At 43.4% G+C, this 17757-nt stretch overlaps 8 non-coding genes and 3 pseudogenes across 8 annotated transcripts; all 11 read left to right on the top strand.

Annotated features, from left to right (window-relative positions):
- The first annotated feature begins 5062 nt into the window (after positions 1-5062).
- LOC140870178 (5S ribosomal RNA) lies at positions 5063-5181 on the top strand. The gene has a single exon (XR_012147151.1). It is a non-coding gene; the product is annotated as a 5S ribosomal RNA (ribosomal RNA).
- A 392-nt stretch (positions 5182-5573) lies between these two features.
- LOC140867886 (5S ribosomal RNA) lies at positions 5574-5692 on the top strand. Its single transcript, XR_012145325.1, has one exon. It is a non-coding gene; the product is annotated as a 5S ribosomal RNA (ribosomal RNA).
- A 400-nt stretch (positions 5693-6092) lies between these two features.
- LOC140868775 (5S ribosomal RNA) lies at positions 6093-6211 on the top strand. The gene has a single exon (XR_012146176.1). It is a non-coding gene; the product is annotated as a 5S ribosomal RNA (ribosomal RNA).
- Positions 6212-6611: 400 nt separating this feature from the next.
- Positions 6612-6730, top strand: LOC140869703 (5S ribosomal RNA; annotated as a pseudogene).
- A 401-nt stretch (positions 6731-7131) lies between these two features.
- LOC140870334 (5S ribosomal RNA) lies at positions 7132-7250 on the top strand. Its single transcript, XR_012147299.1, has one exon. It is a non-coding gene; the product is annotated as a 5S ribosomal RNA (ribosomal RNA).
- Positions 7251-7651: 401 nt separating this feature from the next.
- LOC140868175 (5S ribosomal RNA) lies at positions 7652-7770 on the top strand. Its single transcript, XR_012145603.1, has one exon. It is a non-coding gene; the product is annotated as a 5S ribosomal RNA (ribosomal RNA).
- A 7621-nt stretch (positions 7771-15391) lies between these two features.
- LOC140869810 (5S ribosomal RNA) lies at positions 15392-15508 on the top strand (annotated as a pseudogene).
- A 403-nt stretch (positions 15509-15911) lies between these two features.
- LOC140870402 (5S ribosomal RNA) lies at positions 15912-16030 on the top strand. The gene has a single exon (XR_012147366.1). It is a non-coding gene; the product is annotated as a 5S ribosomal RNA (ribosomal RNA).
- A 399-nt stretch (positions 16031-16429) lies between these two features.
- LOC140870410 (5S ribosomal RNA) lies at positions 16430-16548 on the top strand. The gene has a single exon (XR_012147373.1). It is a non-coding gene; the product is annotated as a 5S ribosomal RNA (ribosomal RNA).
- Positions 16549-16949: 401 nt separating this feature from the next.
- LOC140869108 (5S ribosomal RNA) lies at positions 16950-17068 on the top strand. Its single transcript, XR_012146498.1, has one exon. It is a non-coding gene; the product is annotated as a 5S ribosomal RNA (ribosomal RNA).
- A 401-nt stretch (positions 17069-17469) lies between these two features.
- LOC140869579 (5S ribosomal RNA) lies at positions 17470-17588 on the top strand (annotated as a pseudogene).
- Positions 17589-17757: the final 169 nt, after the last annotated feature.

Below are 17757 nucleotides of genomic sequence, written 5' to 3'. Positions count from 1 at the left end.
TGGTTCTAGAGTCGAAGCCAAAGCTATAGGAGACATTTATTTAGTTTTGCAGAACAATTTTAAGTTATTTTTGAGAGATGTTTTATATGTTCCGGATTTGGTCAAAAACATTATATCTATTTCTATGCTTGATAGAGATGGTTTTTCTTGCAATTTTGTAAATGGGATTTGCAATATTTACAAGAATGAATGTTTGATTGGAAATGGACAACTTGAAAACGATCTATATAGCTTAAAATTAAAAGACGTTCCAATTAATTATGTTGATAAACCGGTAACAACAATTAAAAGGAAGGACGATAGTCAAAATCCGGCAAACCTTTGGCATGCTAGGCTAGGTCATATTTTCTCAAGGAGGATGAACAAGCTAGTGGGAGAGGGCATGTTTGATATGTCTGATATTAACTCTCTACCTACTTGTGAGTCATGCCTAAAGGGAAAAATGACTAAATCTCCTTTCAAAGGGAAACCTGAGCGTAGTCAAAATCTGTTGGATTTGATCCATATAGATGTTTGCGATCCATTTAGGATTGGTACTAAATGTGGCAACACCTACTTCATTACCTTTACTGATGATCATTCTAGGTATGGGTATTTATATTTAATGAAATATAAGTCTGAAGCATTTGAAAAGTTCAAAGAATTCAAGGCTGAAGTAGAAAACAAACTAGGTAAAAGTATTAAGGCACTTCGATCGGATCGAGGTAGAGAATACTTAAGTACCGAGTTTTTGGACTATCTAAAAGAGAATGGGATTCTCTCTCAGTGGACTCCTCCTATGACACCTCAGCTTAATGGTGTTTTGGAGCGTCGCAATCGAACTTTGTTGGACATGGTTCGATCCATGATGAGCTTCACTGAGCTCCCACCTTCGTTTTGGGGCTACGCGCTTGAAACGGCGGTATTGTTGTTAAACAACGTCCACACTAAAGCAGTAAATAAAACACCATACGAGTTATGGAATGGCAAAGCTCCTAAGTATTCGTACTTGAGGATTTGGGGATGTCCTGCTTACGTGAAGCAGACAGTGGAAGATAAATTGGATAGTCGATCCACTTTATGTTATTTTGTAGGGTATCCAAAGAATTCAATCGGATATTATTTCTATCATCCTGCTAAAACAAAAGTGTTTGTTTCAAGGAATGCCACCTTCTTGGAGAAGGAGTTCTTATTGGATAAGAAAGGCAAGATGATGGAACTCGAAGAAATTCGAGAAGAACCCGAGATACAAAATAGCGATCCTACACCTCAAGAATCATCACAAGACACGCCTATTACTAGGAGATCCGAGAGGACTTCTAGGCCTCCTATTAGATATGGTCTTCTTCTTGAAGGGGATCAAAGTGAACCCGACATTGGATGTGATCCAAGAAACTTCAAGGAAGCAATTTCTGATGCGGATTCGAATTTATGGCTTGAAGCTATGCAATCGGAAATAGACTCGATGCATTCTAACCAAGTTTGGTCTTTAGTAGATCCTCCCGATGGAATTGTTCCAATTGGGTGCAAATGGATCTACAAGAGAAAGCTTGGGCCTGATGGAAAGGTATTGACCTACAAGTCACGATTGGTGGCAAAAGGTTATACTCAAAGACAAGGAGTTGACTATGATGAAACCTTTTCATCAGTCGCAATGTTCAAGTCCATAAGAATCCTTATTGCCATAGCAGCATGGTATGACTATGAGATATGGCAAATGGATGTAAAGACTGCATTTCTTAATGGAAACATTAAGGAAGAGATCTATATGACGCAGCCTGAGGGATACACATCCATGGGAAGCGAGCATAAGGTATGCAAGCTTCAGAGATCAATCTATGGTCTCAAACAAGCATCAAGAAGTTGGAACTAGAAATTTGATGAAACAATAAAGGATTTTGGTTTCATCAAGAACCCAGAGGAACCATACGTGTACAAGAAAGTAGTTAAGAATGCGGTAACATTCTTAGTACTTTATGTTGATGACATCCTACTCATGGGGAATGATGTAGGGATGTTGCAGTCAACAAAGATATGGTTATCAGGTAGATTCTCGATGAAGGATTTAGGTGAGGCATCCTATATTCTAGGAATTCAGATCTATAGAGATAGATCTAAAAGAATGATAGGACTCACTCAATCAACCTACATCGACACCATATTGAAAAGGTTTTCTATGGATGAGTCCAAGAGAGGACATCTACCTATGTGTCATGGAGTTTCTCTATCCAAGTCTATGTGTCCCAAGACTGACGAAGAGATAGAGAAGAAGACACACGTGCCATATGCGTCAGCCATAGGTAGTATCATGTATGGGATGATATCTACCAGACCGGATGTGGCCTATGCTCTGAGCGTCACGAGCAGATACCAAGACAATCCCGGTCAAATGCATTGGAAAGCCGTGAAGGATATTCTTAAGTACTTGCGAAGGACTAAGAATTTGTTCATGGTTTATGGAGGGAGAGAATTGAAGTTGGAAGGCTATACCGACTCTAGCTTCCAATGTGGCGTGGATGACTCGAAATCAACCTCTGGATTTGTATTCGTGCTCAATGGCGGTGCTGTCTCTTGGAAGAGTTCCAAGCAGGACACCACAGCGGATTCCACCACTGAGGCAGAATACATTGCAGCATCAGCTGCTGCTAAAGAGGCGGTTTGGATAAGGAAATTCATCCAAGAGTTGGGTGTAATTCCTGAAGCTGTTGGTCCAGTCCCGGTGTACTATGACAACACGGGTGCCGTTGCTCAGGCAAAGGAGCCAAGGTCTCATCAGAAGTCCAAACACGTACTGAGGAAATACCACATCATCCGGGAGATCGTGGAAAGAGGAGACATCAGTGTCGAGAGAGTGGCCTCTACAGACAATATCGCTGATCCGCTTACTAAGCCCTTGCCAGGACCATTGTTTGACAAACATCGCGAAGAAATGGGATTACGTAGTATGACTAGTTGGCTTTAGGGCAAGTGGGAGATTGAAAGAGTGGGTGCCCGGTTAGCCAACTTGTGGCTAAGGGCTTTTATGACTCTATGTAAAACAATCTTTTGTTTAATATAATTTACACTTTTATAATGGCATTGACTTTATCTTTCTTCATAATGTTATATTATGATATACTATTGTTGTTTTGATAAAGACCTTGAATATACTATAGTGTATGTAAGATGTGGTAGCACATGGGGATGGCTATCATGAAACACATCTTATAGTCACTGTATATTCTAAACTGTTCCTAGTCAATTGAGCCGTCCGCAAATAAGGATAAGGATCGCTCGAGATTGAGACTAGCATTTGCGATGCCGAGTACCACGTTTCATTGGTATGGAACATAGAGATGTTCAAAGCATGCAAATGGATATTCATATGATGAATGATCGAACTACCCTATTCGGACTTTCAAAGTGGTTATCACTTATTGAGTGGGTAAAGTCCGCGGTTTTGGTTGTACACCATTAGTCCTTATTACTTGAAACATCATTGAGACTCTATATGCTAGTACTGTACTTTGACTCGTTTACCGACTCTATTGGGGTCATCAGGTGTCGGGATTGGGTACAGTTACGACACATATAGGAGTCGATGCTTTGTTCTCAAGGATTCACCACATACTTGCGAGTGTGGATATCCTATGCGATCTGAGGAGATATTAGTGTGACGAATCTCTGGCCAGAGTACATGATGTGTTTTAGGTTAATGAGTTATCCTAGTAACATATGCGATGTCACTAATAGATCTCCAAGATGTTATGCATAGTTATCGAATCTCGAACGACTCTCGATATACCAATGGTTGTTGATTCGATCGGGATATTTGGATGAAGGGACCGTACTGTACGCTAACCAAAATCTACTGGTTCTTGCAGGCACTATCAGTAATACCTAGGAAATCATGGGGCGATGTTGCTAGGCGCTCTTACCATGATTCGATGGGTAAGTCGGAAATTGTTGTTCCGAGTCACAAGGAGTTGTGAGCCCACGGCTAGCTGTATTCCTGAACCATTGAGGGTTACACAAGTAATGGATTACTAAAACCCCGTAGAGATAGTTAAATTTAAAGAGTTAAATTTAATGAAAGAGAAGTTGGACTTCTTAACTAAAGGGAGTGGGATTTTCTAAAATGACATAGGGATGGACATTTTTGGAAATCACTGAATTCGGATTCAAAAAAATTATCTTGACTCTAAAAGATGCAGAAATGGTTTCTGTGCACATTGGTAAAATCAGTTTATCAATCGGAGTCACGATGAATTTTATATTAATTTCTATAACAACGGGCTTGACTTGTTGGGCTTAAGTTATGGATTGTGGGCTTTAAGGAGTTAGAGTCCTGATACAATTATAACTAGAAATTATCTATAAATATATGTGCAGTGTTCGAAAATTACATGCAATTCATTATTAGAATTTTCAAAAACACTACAAAATATTTCAAGAGGATTTTCAAAATCTTCTGTCCCTTTTCGAAGAAAATTCAGTCTTGTGATTTTTGTAAAAAATTGCAAATCTGAATTAACAGATCATATTTGTTTATTCTCTACGCAAACTTCTGATAGATTTCTAGTGCAGTCAATCAGAGGGTTTTGTTTTCTATTCGTGGACCTGATTGAAGAAACGTTCGTTCATCAGTTCCAGGGATATACAACAAGAGCAGATTAAATTCTGTTGGTGTCCATAATCTCGCTTCGAGATTTTAAGGTAAAATATTTAATAGTGATTATTTGTTTTACTTACACAAATTTAATCGTAAAGTTTTGATACTCAGATATGGAATCGTTCCATATTAATAAAAATAAATTTTTAAACTTCCGCTGCACCGGGTATCAATTCTAATTGATCTGAACACAGTTTTCCAACACGTCCTATAGGAAAAACGCCATGAAAGACCATTTTCCGGTTGTAATTTGGGCGTCTCCGTCTCTTAGACCAAAATACTTGCTGTAGGTATCGAGAGGAGCTTCGCGTGAGCAGGCTGAAGTTTCCGTAACTCATAGCCGATCAAAAGTTATGTCCGTTTGAAACTGCAGCTCCTGTTCCTCCGATCCACAATTCGAGAGACAAAACAATAAAGAATTCATTCACTGTTGGGTGCGATCATACCAGCACTAATGCACCGGATCCCATCAGAACTCCGAAGTTAAGCGTGCTTGGGCGAGAGCAGTACTAGGATGGGTGACCCCTTGGGAAGTCCTCGTGTTGCATCCTTTTTTTCATTAATTTCTTACTCGTACTTCTTGTTCTTTTGATTCCTCGCCGTCCTATTTCCGACTATTTCAGTCCAATCCGCGGATAGAAAAGATGCAATAGACTGAATCATACGATGTGAACGTGCGATCTAGGTGACGCAGGCCGCTTCGGTGGGTCCCAGCGTGACATACGGGAAAAATGCCCCGAAAGACCATCTCTGTTTTGGAATTTGAGCGTCTCCGTCTCTTTTACCGAGATATGCACTATAGGTATCGAGTGGAGCCTTGCGTGAGCAGGCTGAAGCTCCAGTAACTCTCAGCCGATTGAAAGTTATGTCCGTTTGAAACTGCAGCTCCGGTTCCTCCGATCCGCAATTCGAAAGACAAAAAAATAAAGAATCATTCACTGTTGGGTGCGATCATACCAGCACTAATGCACCGGATCCCATCAGAACTCCGAAGTTATGCGTGCTTGGGCCAGAGCAGTACTAGGATGGGTGACCCCCTGTGAAGTCCTCGTGTTGCACCCCTTTTTTTTATTAGTTTCTTTTTTTCTTACTCGTACATCTTGTTCTTCCGATTCCTCTCCGTCCTATTTCCGACTCTTTCAGTCCAATCCGCGGATAGAAAAGATGCAATAGACTAAATCACACGACGTGAACGTGCGATCTGGGTGACGTGGGCCACTTCGGTGGGTCAGCGCACCATACAAGAAAAATGCCCCCAAAGACCATCTCCGGGTTTGAATTTGAGCTTCTCCGTCTCTTAAACCGAGATAAACGCTGTAGGTATCGAGAAGAGCTTCGCGTGAGTAGGCTGAAGCTCCCGTAACTATCAGCAGATCGAAAGTTATGTCCGTTTGAAACTGCAGCTCCTGTTCCTTCGATCTGCAATTCGAGAGACAAAACAATAAAGAATTCATTCACTGTTGGGTACGATCATACCAGAACTAATGCACCGGATCCCATCAGAACTCCGAAGTTAAGTGTGCTTGGGAGAGAGCAGTACTAGGATGGGTGATCCCCTGGGAAGTCCTCGTGTTGCACCCCTTTTTCATTAATTTCTTTTTTTCTTACTCATAATTCTTATTTTTTCGATTCCTCGCCGTCCTATTTCCGAATCTTTCAGTCCAATCTGCTGATAGAAAAGATGCAATAGACTTAATCACACGACGTGAACGTGCAATCTGGGTGACGCGGGCCGCTTCGGTGTGTCCCAGCGCGCCCTACGGGAAAAAACGTCCCAAAAGACCATCTCCGGGTTGTAATTTGAGCGTCTCCGTCTCTTAGACCGAGATACTTGCTGTAGGTATCGAGAGGAGCTTCGCGTGAGCAGGCTGAAGCTCCCGTAACTCTTAGCCGATCGAAAGTTATGTCCGTTTGAAACTGCAGCTCATGTTCCTCCGATCCGCAATTCGAGAGAAAAACAATAAAGAATTCATTCACTGTTCGGTGCAATCATACAAGAACTATTGCACTGGATCCCAACAGAACACCGAAGTTATGCGTGCTTGGGCAAGAGCAGTACTAGGATGGGTGACCCCCTGGGAAGTCCTCGTGTTGCACCATTTTTTTTATTAATTTCTTTTTTTCTTACTCGTACTTCTTGTTTTTCCGATTCCTCGCCTTCCTATTTCCGACTCTTTCAGTCCAATCCGCGGATAGAAAAGATGCAATAGAATTAATCACCCGACGTGAACGTGTGATCTAGGTGACGCGGGCCGCTTCGGTGGCTCCCAGCGTGCCCTATGGGAAAAACGCCATGAAAGACCATCTCCGGGTTGTAATTTGAGCGTCTCCGTCTCTAAGATCGAGATACTTGCTATAGGTATCGAGAGGAGCTTCGCGTGAGCGGGCTGAAGCTTCCGTAAATCTTAGCCGATCGAAAGTTATGTCCGTTTGAAACTGCAGCTCCTGTTCCTCCGATCCGCAATTCGAGAGACAAAATAATAAAGAATTCATTCACTGTTGGGTGCGATCATACCAGAACTAATGCACCGGATCCCATCAGAACTCCGAAGTTAAGCGTGCTTGGGCGAGAGGAGTGCTAGGATGGGTGACCCCTTGGGAAGTCCTCGTGTTGCACCCCTTTTTTCATTAATTTCTTTTTTTCTTACTCGTACTTCTTGTTCTTTCGATTCCTCGCCGTCCTATTTCCGACTCTTTCAGTCCAATCCACGGATAGAAAAGATGCAATAGACTGAATCATACGATGTGAACGTGTGATCTGGGTGACGCGGGCCGCTTCGGTTGGTCCCAGCGTGACATATGGGATAAATGCCCCGAAAGACCATCTCCGTTTTGGAATTTGAGCGTCTCCGTCTCTTTAACCGATATATGCACTATAGGTATCGAGTGGAGCTTCGCATGAGCAGGCTGAAGCTCCAGTAACTCTCAGCCGATCGAAAGTTATGTCCGTTTGAAACTGCAGCTCCTGTTCCTCTGATCCGCAATTCGAGAGACAAAAAAATAATGAATTCATTCACTGTTGGGTGCGATCATACCAGCACTAATGCACCGGATCCCATCAGAACTTCAAAGTTATGCGTGCTTGGGCAAGAGCAGTACTAGGATGGGTGACCCCCTGGGAAGTCCTCGTGTTGCACCCCTTCTTGTTAATAGTTTCTTTTTTTCTTACTCGTATATCTTGTTCTTCCGATTCCTCTCCATCCTATTTCCGACTCTTTCAGTCCAATCCGTGGATAGAAAAGATGCAATAGACTGAATCACACGACGTGAACGTGCGATCTGGGTTACGCGGGCCACTTCGGTGGGTCCCAGCGCTCCCTACGGGAAAAATGCCCCCAAAGACCATCTCCGGGTTTGAGTTTGAGCATCTCCGTCTCTTAGACCGAGATACGCGCTGTAGGTATCGAGAAGAGCTTCGCATGAGTAGGCTGAAGCTCCCGTAACTCTCAGCAGATCGAAAGTTATGTCCATTTGAAACTGCAGCTCCTGTTCCTCCGATCCGCAATTCGAGAGACAAAAATATAAAGAATTCATTCACTGTTGGGTGCGATCATACCATGTAGCGACCCTACCCGGATCCGCTACCTAATCAGAGTTAAGAGCAAAATTAAACATGCATTAAATAAATCGCTGCGGAAGACTTAAATAAAAACAGACCGGCAGAGTACAACCGGTTAAACCAATTCGATTTATTCAACCAAATCGAATAAATAGCCTAAAGGCAAAACCAACAGCTAATCCTGCTGTCTTCACTGGTCACTGGCTACTCCAAGATCCGGGTGCTCAATCCTGCACCTACACCTGCCCCGTCGAATGGGGTGTCCAAATACACAGAAAAGACTGGACGTGAGCTCTAAGCTCAATACGAAAGCACTGGGTAAAACATACAAACATGATGCATGCAAATGATAGGGTATCCATATCTGGGATAACTGTATATAACTACTCAGTAATGGCGCCTAGGACATGAGTGGTACAACCCGGAGAGCAAACCCTGCATACACTGCTCATTCCTACAGGACGTGGACTGTGTCCCCAGATGCTAATCACCCATGACCCATCAGTCACTGGGCACTAAACATCACCCGTCCAGACAGGGCTGAGCGGCCCTACATGGCTCATCTCACAAGATGGATAGGCACAATATGATATGCACATGCTGCATAATAATATGACACACAAATGCAACATATAAGCATGCAAAACCCGCTGGTTATCTCAGTCTGTACTTACGTACCTTACTACAGGCAGTCCTAGTAGTCCCACTCTAGGTTCCAAGCCTATCATCAACTCTACAATGCAAATATCCATGCATCATTATTTAAGCTCTAAAAGCCTTAACTAAGCTATTGCATACTGCTAAATAATTTAAGGAGACCATAGCTATACCTGCGTCCGTCGTCAGCCCGCTGATGACAATTGCCTCAAAACTAGGCCACAGCTCCGCTACAACGCATGGATCGCTATGCCACTTCCGGATTCCCAATAGGATGCCTAGAACTCCCTAGATCTGAGTTAGAAGGCTTAGGAATCAGAGAAAAGAGAGGAAAAGGTGCACTTAAAAATGAAATCTTGGCCCCCTATTTATAGGCAACGTTCGGAGCCTCCAGACCCGGTTCGGAACGTCCGAACACGATCGGAACCTCCGATCCCTTCTTCGGAGCGTCCGATCGCCCAATATTACATCAGCCATTATGTCACTTTGCTGACGTTAGCGATGACACATGCCCTGGTCCCGATCGGAACGTCCGATCTCACCGACGGAGCTTCCGATCTCGATCGGAGCCTTCGATCCGAGTTCGGATCCTCCGATCTTTGGTTCGGATCCTCCGATCCATCCGAACCCTCGGAACCTTCCCGATCATTTTCGAGTGTCCTGAATCCATTTTTGGACTCCGTTAACCCATTTGGAATTTTCTTAATCATGTTTTACTTAATCTAAACATGATTAATTGATTAATATACTCTTTAATTGCTAATTCTGGATACGGGTTACTACATTCTCCCCCCCTTAAAATATTTCGTCCTCGAAATCTAGGGTAAAACCTCGAGAACATACAAGAAACCCTTGCTAGAGTGTCTGGTCGAAATATTCTCCGACACATTCAGACTCCCGTCGAATTCTCTGCAAGCTCCATTAATGCTCAACCGCATTAATATTCTTTCACTGAAGATTATTGCGCTACTGGTCGACAGTCGAACTTCCCTAGCGCTAGCGTATTGTAACACTGATACATCTTTCACTCGAACCACGATCTTCCTGACCACGAAGGATACAATACCCGCTTGATCAAGATTATCGTCTCAAAGGAAATCTTATACTGACGAAGACCAAGTCATAACTTGACTGGCTTTACTGCATTCGTCGAATTACTTATCGAATCTAACCATCTAATGGTTTCAAAATTTCTCGGTGCTCAACACCTCTAGTTAGGAAACACTTTTCCCAACACTGTGCTGACACATTCTAACATGAATCTCGCTTAAGATATTCCAGTGGACTCAAGTCTATACTTCAACGTAACTGTTCACAATGTTCCCTAGACTGGTTACCCTCCCCACTTTCCCTGAAGCACAACCGGCTTCCCATGGAATACTGGAAACTTAAACCATCATGTCTAGTACATTCTGCTGTTACGTTTCTTAGTATAACCTCAACACTGTGCCCTAATGATAACTATCATCGCTCACCACTAATGACGCTAAGTCATCTCTTATCCATTGGCCTACAAAGTCACGCATACTTTGCAATGGAAGTCATCACGCCTCTGATGATCTACATCATCTCAACCATAGGTTATTCACCCATGAATCTCAATTGATAGACATCCTCTGGTTAGTTATACATACTCGCAAACACTGTACACTGATCAAGACTAAGGCAAGCTCCCACCAATATGCTCGACTGGGACATTCCACAGTGCACAGACATATGGAAATGCTTCATATTTCGTCTCGAAACTCGACAGTCATTGCACCTGGTATAACTCCACTCAGAGTCTCTGATAATACCATCAGCTCATACCAACCTCCCAAGGTTGAACATACTGATCCTGGAACTAAATCCCAATGGATTCTCAATAGTCAAATCGCTCCCTTGCCGAACGCATCAATCTCAGCACTGAACGATCTAATTCGTCGATTCCCTAGTCAATCCTGGGAAATATTTGTGCTCAAAGTAACATGCCACTCAATGCATCTCTGATTGTCGTTTATTGCTACAATGCAATATCTTTGACAAACAGTCTGCATAGATGTGAGTCACTTACTTGAAAGAACAACTCGATCCATCACGATCTTGCAAAATCTTCGTCCCCAAAGGTAAACCTCGTTGGCTACTAAGTCGATCCTTGACTATCTCAGTCACATATCGCACATCACTCGCTGGAAGATTAGTGACACAACCTGCTAGATCTCGAGGATCAGATCCTAGCTAATGTCACATAGATCAGACAACTGATATCTCCTTGCTAATGTCCATTAGCATTCCCAACTACTCATCGGATCCAACCACAATGGTACACATAGATTCCCTCACTTAACCGAAATGTCCGTTCAACAATCTTCACTATTGTTGTTCAATGGAAAACTCTCACATGAAACAACAACATGATCCTTTCCTGACCTATTGCTATTACTAAGCAATTGATTGAATCAATATCAGCTTCCTTCTTAACAAGAATGCACTATACTAGAAACTACCAACTCCCTTGCTTGTCTCCACTGTCAAGTTGGCACCTAACTTGATCATACAAGTCCACTTGCAATCGTTCCCGATTACAGCAATCCCAGAAGATTCATCTCTGGCGATCATTGAGACTAAATAACTCAAATCTTCGATTCCTTGAGATGGTATTCAGTACTCATCCCATAAGCATTACTCGGAAAAATACTATCCCAAGTATTTCTTAATTGCTACATCCTGATCAACCCTGATTGGCTCAACCAATCGAATTCGTCGATCTACTTAAGATCGCACTTATCAGATCAGACCACCACTGATCATCCAACCTACATGGCTCGGTCAATAACCATGACTCAGCTGCCACAAAGAACTATTTCCAAACACTTGGAATACCAAAATCGCTTTGGTTTCAACACACTCATGATTGATAACAAGTAAATAGCTATTAGTAGTCTATCGACACAATCTCGTGCCTCACTACTGACAGCTACCTCGTATGCTGAACTTAATCAACCTAACTCTGACAGAGTTAGCCAATTGACACTAGTAGTCATTAGCACAGATCTCGTGCCACTTTAGCACTACTAATCGTTGTCTTGTTCGCCCAAGGCAAACATCAAGATGAACTAAGCCCATTTCCATCCCATGGAAAATCCTATGCTCAACCTCTGAAAATATCAGACAGTACTTAGCGCAACCACTGGACTCACTATCCTTACCTCGTTCATTCAAAATGAACACCACGGCTCGTCAAGTCCAAGAAGAATAACTAAAGAATCCTAAAGATTTCCACAATCTTCGAATACTCTCCTGATCATATCCCTTGTTAAGATTGTGCAACAGTTCAAGACTAAGGTAACTTACCTCGATAACCTACCTGGACAACCACCAAGGTTTCACGGTCATAGGCCATGCTTCCCACACATCTTAAATAGTCATATACAATCCTCAACGTCTGATATAATCCAATACTGATGAAGTCATTCATCATGGAGTAGTTCTCACATTCGAGTCTAAGTCTCGTAACAACATCCCATCCAATATTTTGGATAATTCCTATCACAAGGAAATTCTAACCACAACTCTGATGACAACCCCTAGTCATCGCTGGTAGAAATCCGTCCACCTACTAGACCCACACGTCTAGCAGTAATCCAAAGGTTAAAACCTATCTGCTCAGAGTACACACACTTGTCAAGGAAATCCCTCCATGACTGGTTCCTACAGCAGAATACTCAAACTATATCTCTGGCACACCAGACGATATCGAACCATCGATATCAAACCTGATATCTTAATCCAAGGTCATATCCTGTCGTGACTTGCTACCAAATCCCTAGACTGAGTAGACTTCCCACCGCCAATCCTGAAGCACAAAGGCTCCCAGGTACCCTCTGAAGTACAAGGACTCCAAGAGTAACACTGGTATAGGGTCGCGCTCCATCACGTCTTAGTCATGGTCATAGTCCACAACTCTCGGCATATACTCGACCTGGTATCCCGATGAAAACCCATCATCACAAGTCTAAACCTAACGAAGGTCAGACAGTCTGTTCTAAGGAAACAACCCAGAACAAAGCCCAAATGTTCTAAACCGAACAATATCCCTAATGCCTCTAGATGAGTCCACTCATCGCTGGCACTAACATAGTCCACTGACTAACTAGGTCAATCCTAGGAAAACGCCTAGACTAACCACAAGTCAAACAGTCATATTCGGCCCACTCAAATCCCATGAGCTGCAATAGTTGAACACTAATCAACTAAAACAATTCCAATCCTAGCAAAATCACTAGCAATCATCCACGAATTGCTGGATAAATAAACATGTATCACTTATTTCAAGTTATGTACAATTCTCTTTATTACAATCTCATGTAATACATACCGTATTCAAAATACAATGAAATGTACAATCGAACATTAAATGATACAACCAAAGTATGATGATTCATTACAACTAAAATACTGTTTACAACTACAACGATACAGTATTTAAATCATCGTACTAGTCTTCATTTCTTGAGCATGAAGCTTCTAATCGACACACGCATTGATACAAGCATACTCCCGACCAAGTCTTTCTACATGTCCTCCTACGAAGAACTCCGGAGAAATGGCACGTGATAGCTAACCAGCTATGCTCTGCGTCAGTGCATGTCAGTCGACCCCTTCTGCTCACGATCTACCATCAGCGTTCTTCTTGTATTCATATCATGCTTTTGAACATGAAGTTTCCCGTGTGCCGACCGAACGCATCGATACAAGCATCCCGGCAAAACTATATTCTGCATGAAAATCTCTCCAACTACGACTGGAGAATCTTCAGAGTAGTGTCATCATGGTAATGACTGTACAGATGCAAGAATCAAGTAAGTCCCCACCAATCCTCTGCCACTGCCTCTAGCAACCGGTACTCGATCCAAAACTAGGATCCACCTGAGTAGAAATCTCGAAAACTCGGACACGATCCATCACTCATGTCCGCACTTGCTGGAATCCCATAAGCCAAATCTTCAGAAATCCTGCCGATGATTATAGTCTCTGGGCAAACTAATTGCCGCATCATCACCTTTTCCAAGGTCTCATCCATCCTATAAGGATAACCCAAAGTCTCATTACTATATCCCAAGTCTCTTGCATGCATATGCTCTGATACCAATAAATTTAGCGACCCTACCCGGATCCGCTACCTAATCAGAGTTAAGAGCAAAATTAAACATGCATTAAATAAATCGCTGCGGAAGACATAAATAAAAACAGACCGGCAGAATACAACCGGTTAAACCAATTCAATTTATTCAACCAAATCGAATAAATAGCCTAAAGGCAAAACCTACAGCTAATCCTGCTGTCTTCACTGGTCACTGGCTACTCCAAGCTCCGGTTGCTCAATCCTGCACCTACACCTGCCCCGTCAAATGGGGTGTCCAAATACACAGAAAAGACTGGACGTGAGCTCTAAGCTCAATACGAAAGCACTGGGTAAAACATACAAACATGATGCATGCAAATGATAGGGTATCCATATCTGGGATAACTGTATATAACTGCTCAGTAATGGCACCTAGGACATGAGTGGTACAACCCGGGGAGCAAACCCTGCGTACACTGCTCATTCCTACAGGACGTGGAGTGTGTCCCCAGATGCTAATCACCCATGACCCGTCAGTCACTGGGCAATAAACATCACCCGTCCAGACAGGGTTGAGCGGCCCTACATGGCTCATCTCACTAGATGGATAGGCACAATATGATATGCACATGCTGCATAATAATATGACACACAAATGCAACATATAAGCATGCAAAACCCACTGGCTATCTCAGTCTGTACTTATGTACCTTACTACAGGCAGTCCTAGTAGTCCCACTCTAGGTTCCAAGACTATCATCAACTCTACAATGCAAATATCCATGCATCATTATTTAAGCTCTAAAAGCCTTAACTAAGCTATTGCATACTGCTAAATAATTTAAGGAGACCATAGCTATACCTGCGTCCGTCGTCAGCCCGCTGATGACAATTGCTTCAAAACTAGGCCACAGCTCCGCTACGACACCTGGATCTCTATGCCACTTTCGGATTCCCAATAGGATGCCTAGAACTCCCTAGATCTGAGTTAGAAGACTTAGGAATCAGAGAGAAGAGAGGAAAAGGTGCACTTAAAAATGAAATCTCGGCCCCCTATTTATAGGCAACGTTCGGAGCCTCCGAACCCGGTTCAGAAAGTCCGAACACGATCGGAACCTCCGATCCCTTCTTCGGAGCATCCGATCGCCCAATATTACGTCAGCCATGACGTCACATTGCTGATGTCAGCGATGACACGTGCCCTGGTCCCGATCGGAACGTCCGATCTCACCGACGGAGCTTCCGATCTCGATCGGAGCCTCCGATCCGAGTTCGGATCCTCCGATCCATCCGAACCCTCGGAACCTTCCCGACCATTTTCGAGTGTTCTGAATCCATTTCTGGACTCCGTTAACCCATTTGGAATTTCCTTAATCATGTTTTACTTAATCTAAACATGATTACGCGATTAATATACTCATTAATCGCTAATTCTGGATACGGGTTACTACATACCAGCACTAATGCACCGTATCTCATCAAAACTCCGAAATTATGCGTGCTTGGGCAAGAACAGTACTAGGATGGGTGACCCCCTGGGAAGTCCTCGTGTTACACCCTTTTTTTTATTAGTTTCTTTTTTTCTTACTCGTACATCTTGTTCTTCTGATTCCTCTCCGTCTTATTTCCGACTCTTTCAGTCCAATCCGCGGATAGAAAAGATGCAATTGACTGAATCACATGACGTGAACTTGCGATCTGGGTGACGCGGGCCACTTTAGTGGGTCCCAGCGCGCCCTACAGGAAAAATGCCCCCAAAGACAATCTCCGGGTTTAAATTTGAGCTTCTCCGTCTCTTAGACAGAGATACGCACTGTAGGTATCGAGAAGAGCTTCGCGTGAGCAAGCTGAAGCTCCCGTAACTCTCAGCAGATCGAAAGTTATGTCTGTTTGAAACTGCAGCTCCTGTTCCTCCGATCCGCAATTCGAGAGACAAAACAATAAATAACTCATTTACTGTTGGGTGCGATCATACCTGCACTAATGCACTGGATCTCATTAGAACTCTGAAGTTAAGCGTGCCTGGGCGAGAGCAGTACCAAGATGGGTGACCTCCTGGGAAGTCCTCGTGTTGCACCCCTTTTTCATTAATTTCTTTTTTTCTTACTTGTACTTCTTGTTTTCCGATTCCTCGCCGTCCTATTTCCGACTCTTTCAGTCTAATCCGCGGATAGAAAAGATTCAATAGACTTAATCACACAACGTGAACGTGCGATCTAGGTGACGCAGGCCGCTTCGGTGGGTCCCAACGCATCCTACGGGAAAAACGCCACAAAAGACCATATCCGGGTTGTAATTTGAGCGTCTCCGTCTCAAAGACCGAGATACTTGCTGTAGGTATCGAGAGGAGCTTCGCGTGAGCAGGCTAATGCTCCCGTAACTCTTAGCCGATCGAAAGTTATGTCTGTTTGAAACTGCAGCTCCTGTTCCTCCGATCCGCAATTCGAGAGACAAAACAATAAAGAATTCATTCACTGTTGGGTGCGATCATACCAGCACTAATGCACCGGATCCCATCAGAACTCCGAAGTTAAGCGTGCTTGGATGAGAGCAGTACTAGGATGGTTGACCCCTTGGGAAGTCCTCGTGTTGCATCCCTTTTTTAATTAATTTCTTTTTTTCTTACTCGTACTTATTGTTCTTTCGATTCCTCGCCGTCCTATTTCCGACTCTTTCAGTCCAATCCATGGATAGAAAAGATGCAATAGACTGAATCATACGATGTGAACGTGCGATCTGGGTGACGCAGGCCGCTTCGGCGGGTCCCAGCGCAACATATGGGAAAAATGCCCCAAAAGACCATATCCATTTTGGAATTTGAGCGTCTCCGTCTCTTTAACAGATATACGCACTATAGGTATCGAGTGGAGCTTCGCGTGAGCAAGCTGAAGCTCCAGTAACTCTCAGGCGATCGAAAGTTATGTCTGTTTGAAACTGCAGCTCCTGTTCCTCATATCCGCAATTCGAGAGACAAAAAAATAAAGAATTCATTCACTTTTGGGTGCGATCATACCAGCACTAATGCACCGGATCCCATCAGAACTCCGAAGTTATGCGTGCTTGGGCAAGAGCATTACTAGGATGGGTGACCCCTTCGAAATTCCTCGTGTTGCATTCCTTTTTTTATTAGTTTATTTTTTTCTTACTCGTACATCTTGTTCTTCCGATTCCTCTCTGTCGTATTTCCGACTCTTTCAGTCCAATCCGCGGATAGAAAATATGCAATAGGCTGAATCACACGACGTGAACGTGCGATCTGGGTGACGCGGGCCACTTCGGTGGGTTCCAGCGCGCCCTACGGGAAAAATGCCCCCGAAGACCATCTCCGGGTTTGAATTTGAGCTTCTCTGTCTCTTAGACCGAGATACACGCTGTAGGTATCGAGAAAAGCTTCACGTGAGTAGGCTGAAGCTCCCGTAACTATCAGCAGATCGAAAGTTATATCCGTTTAAAACTGCAGCTCCTGTTCCTCCGATCCGCAATTCGAGAGACAAAACAATAAAGAATTCATTCACTGTTGGGTGCGATCCTATGAGCATTAATGCACCAGATCCCATCAGAACTCCAAAGTTAAGCGTGCTGGGGCTAGAGCAGTACTAGGATGGTTGATCCCCTGGGAAGTCCTCGTGTTGCACCCCTTTTTCATTAATTTCTTTTTTTCTTACTCGTACTTCTTGTTTTTCCGATTCCTCGCCGTCCTATTTCCGACTCTTTCAGTCCAATCCACTGATAGAAAAGATGCAATAGACTTAATCACATGACGTGAACGTGCAATCTGGGTGACGCGGGCCTCTTCGGTGGGTCCCA

This window comes from Henckelia pumila, chromosome 4, assembly GCF_033568475.1.
Source record: "Henckelia pumila isolate YLH828 chromosome 4, ASM3356847v2, whole genome shotgun sequence".
Taxonomy (NCBI): Eukaryota; Viridiplantae; Streptophyta; class Magnoliopsida; order Lamiales; family Gesneriaceae; genus Henckelia; species Henckelia pumila.
The sequence above is the reverse complement of the archived record's forward strand: the minus strand, read 5'-3'. Positions and strand labels throughout refer to the sequence as shown.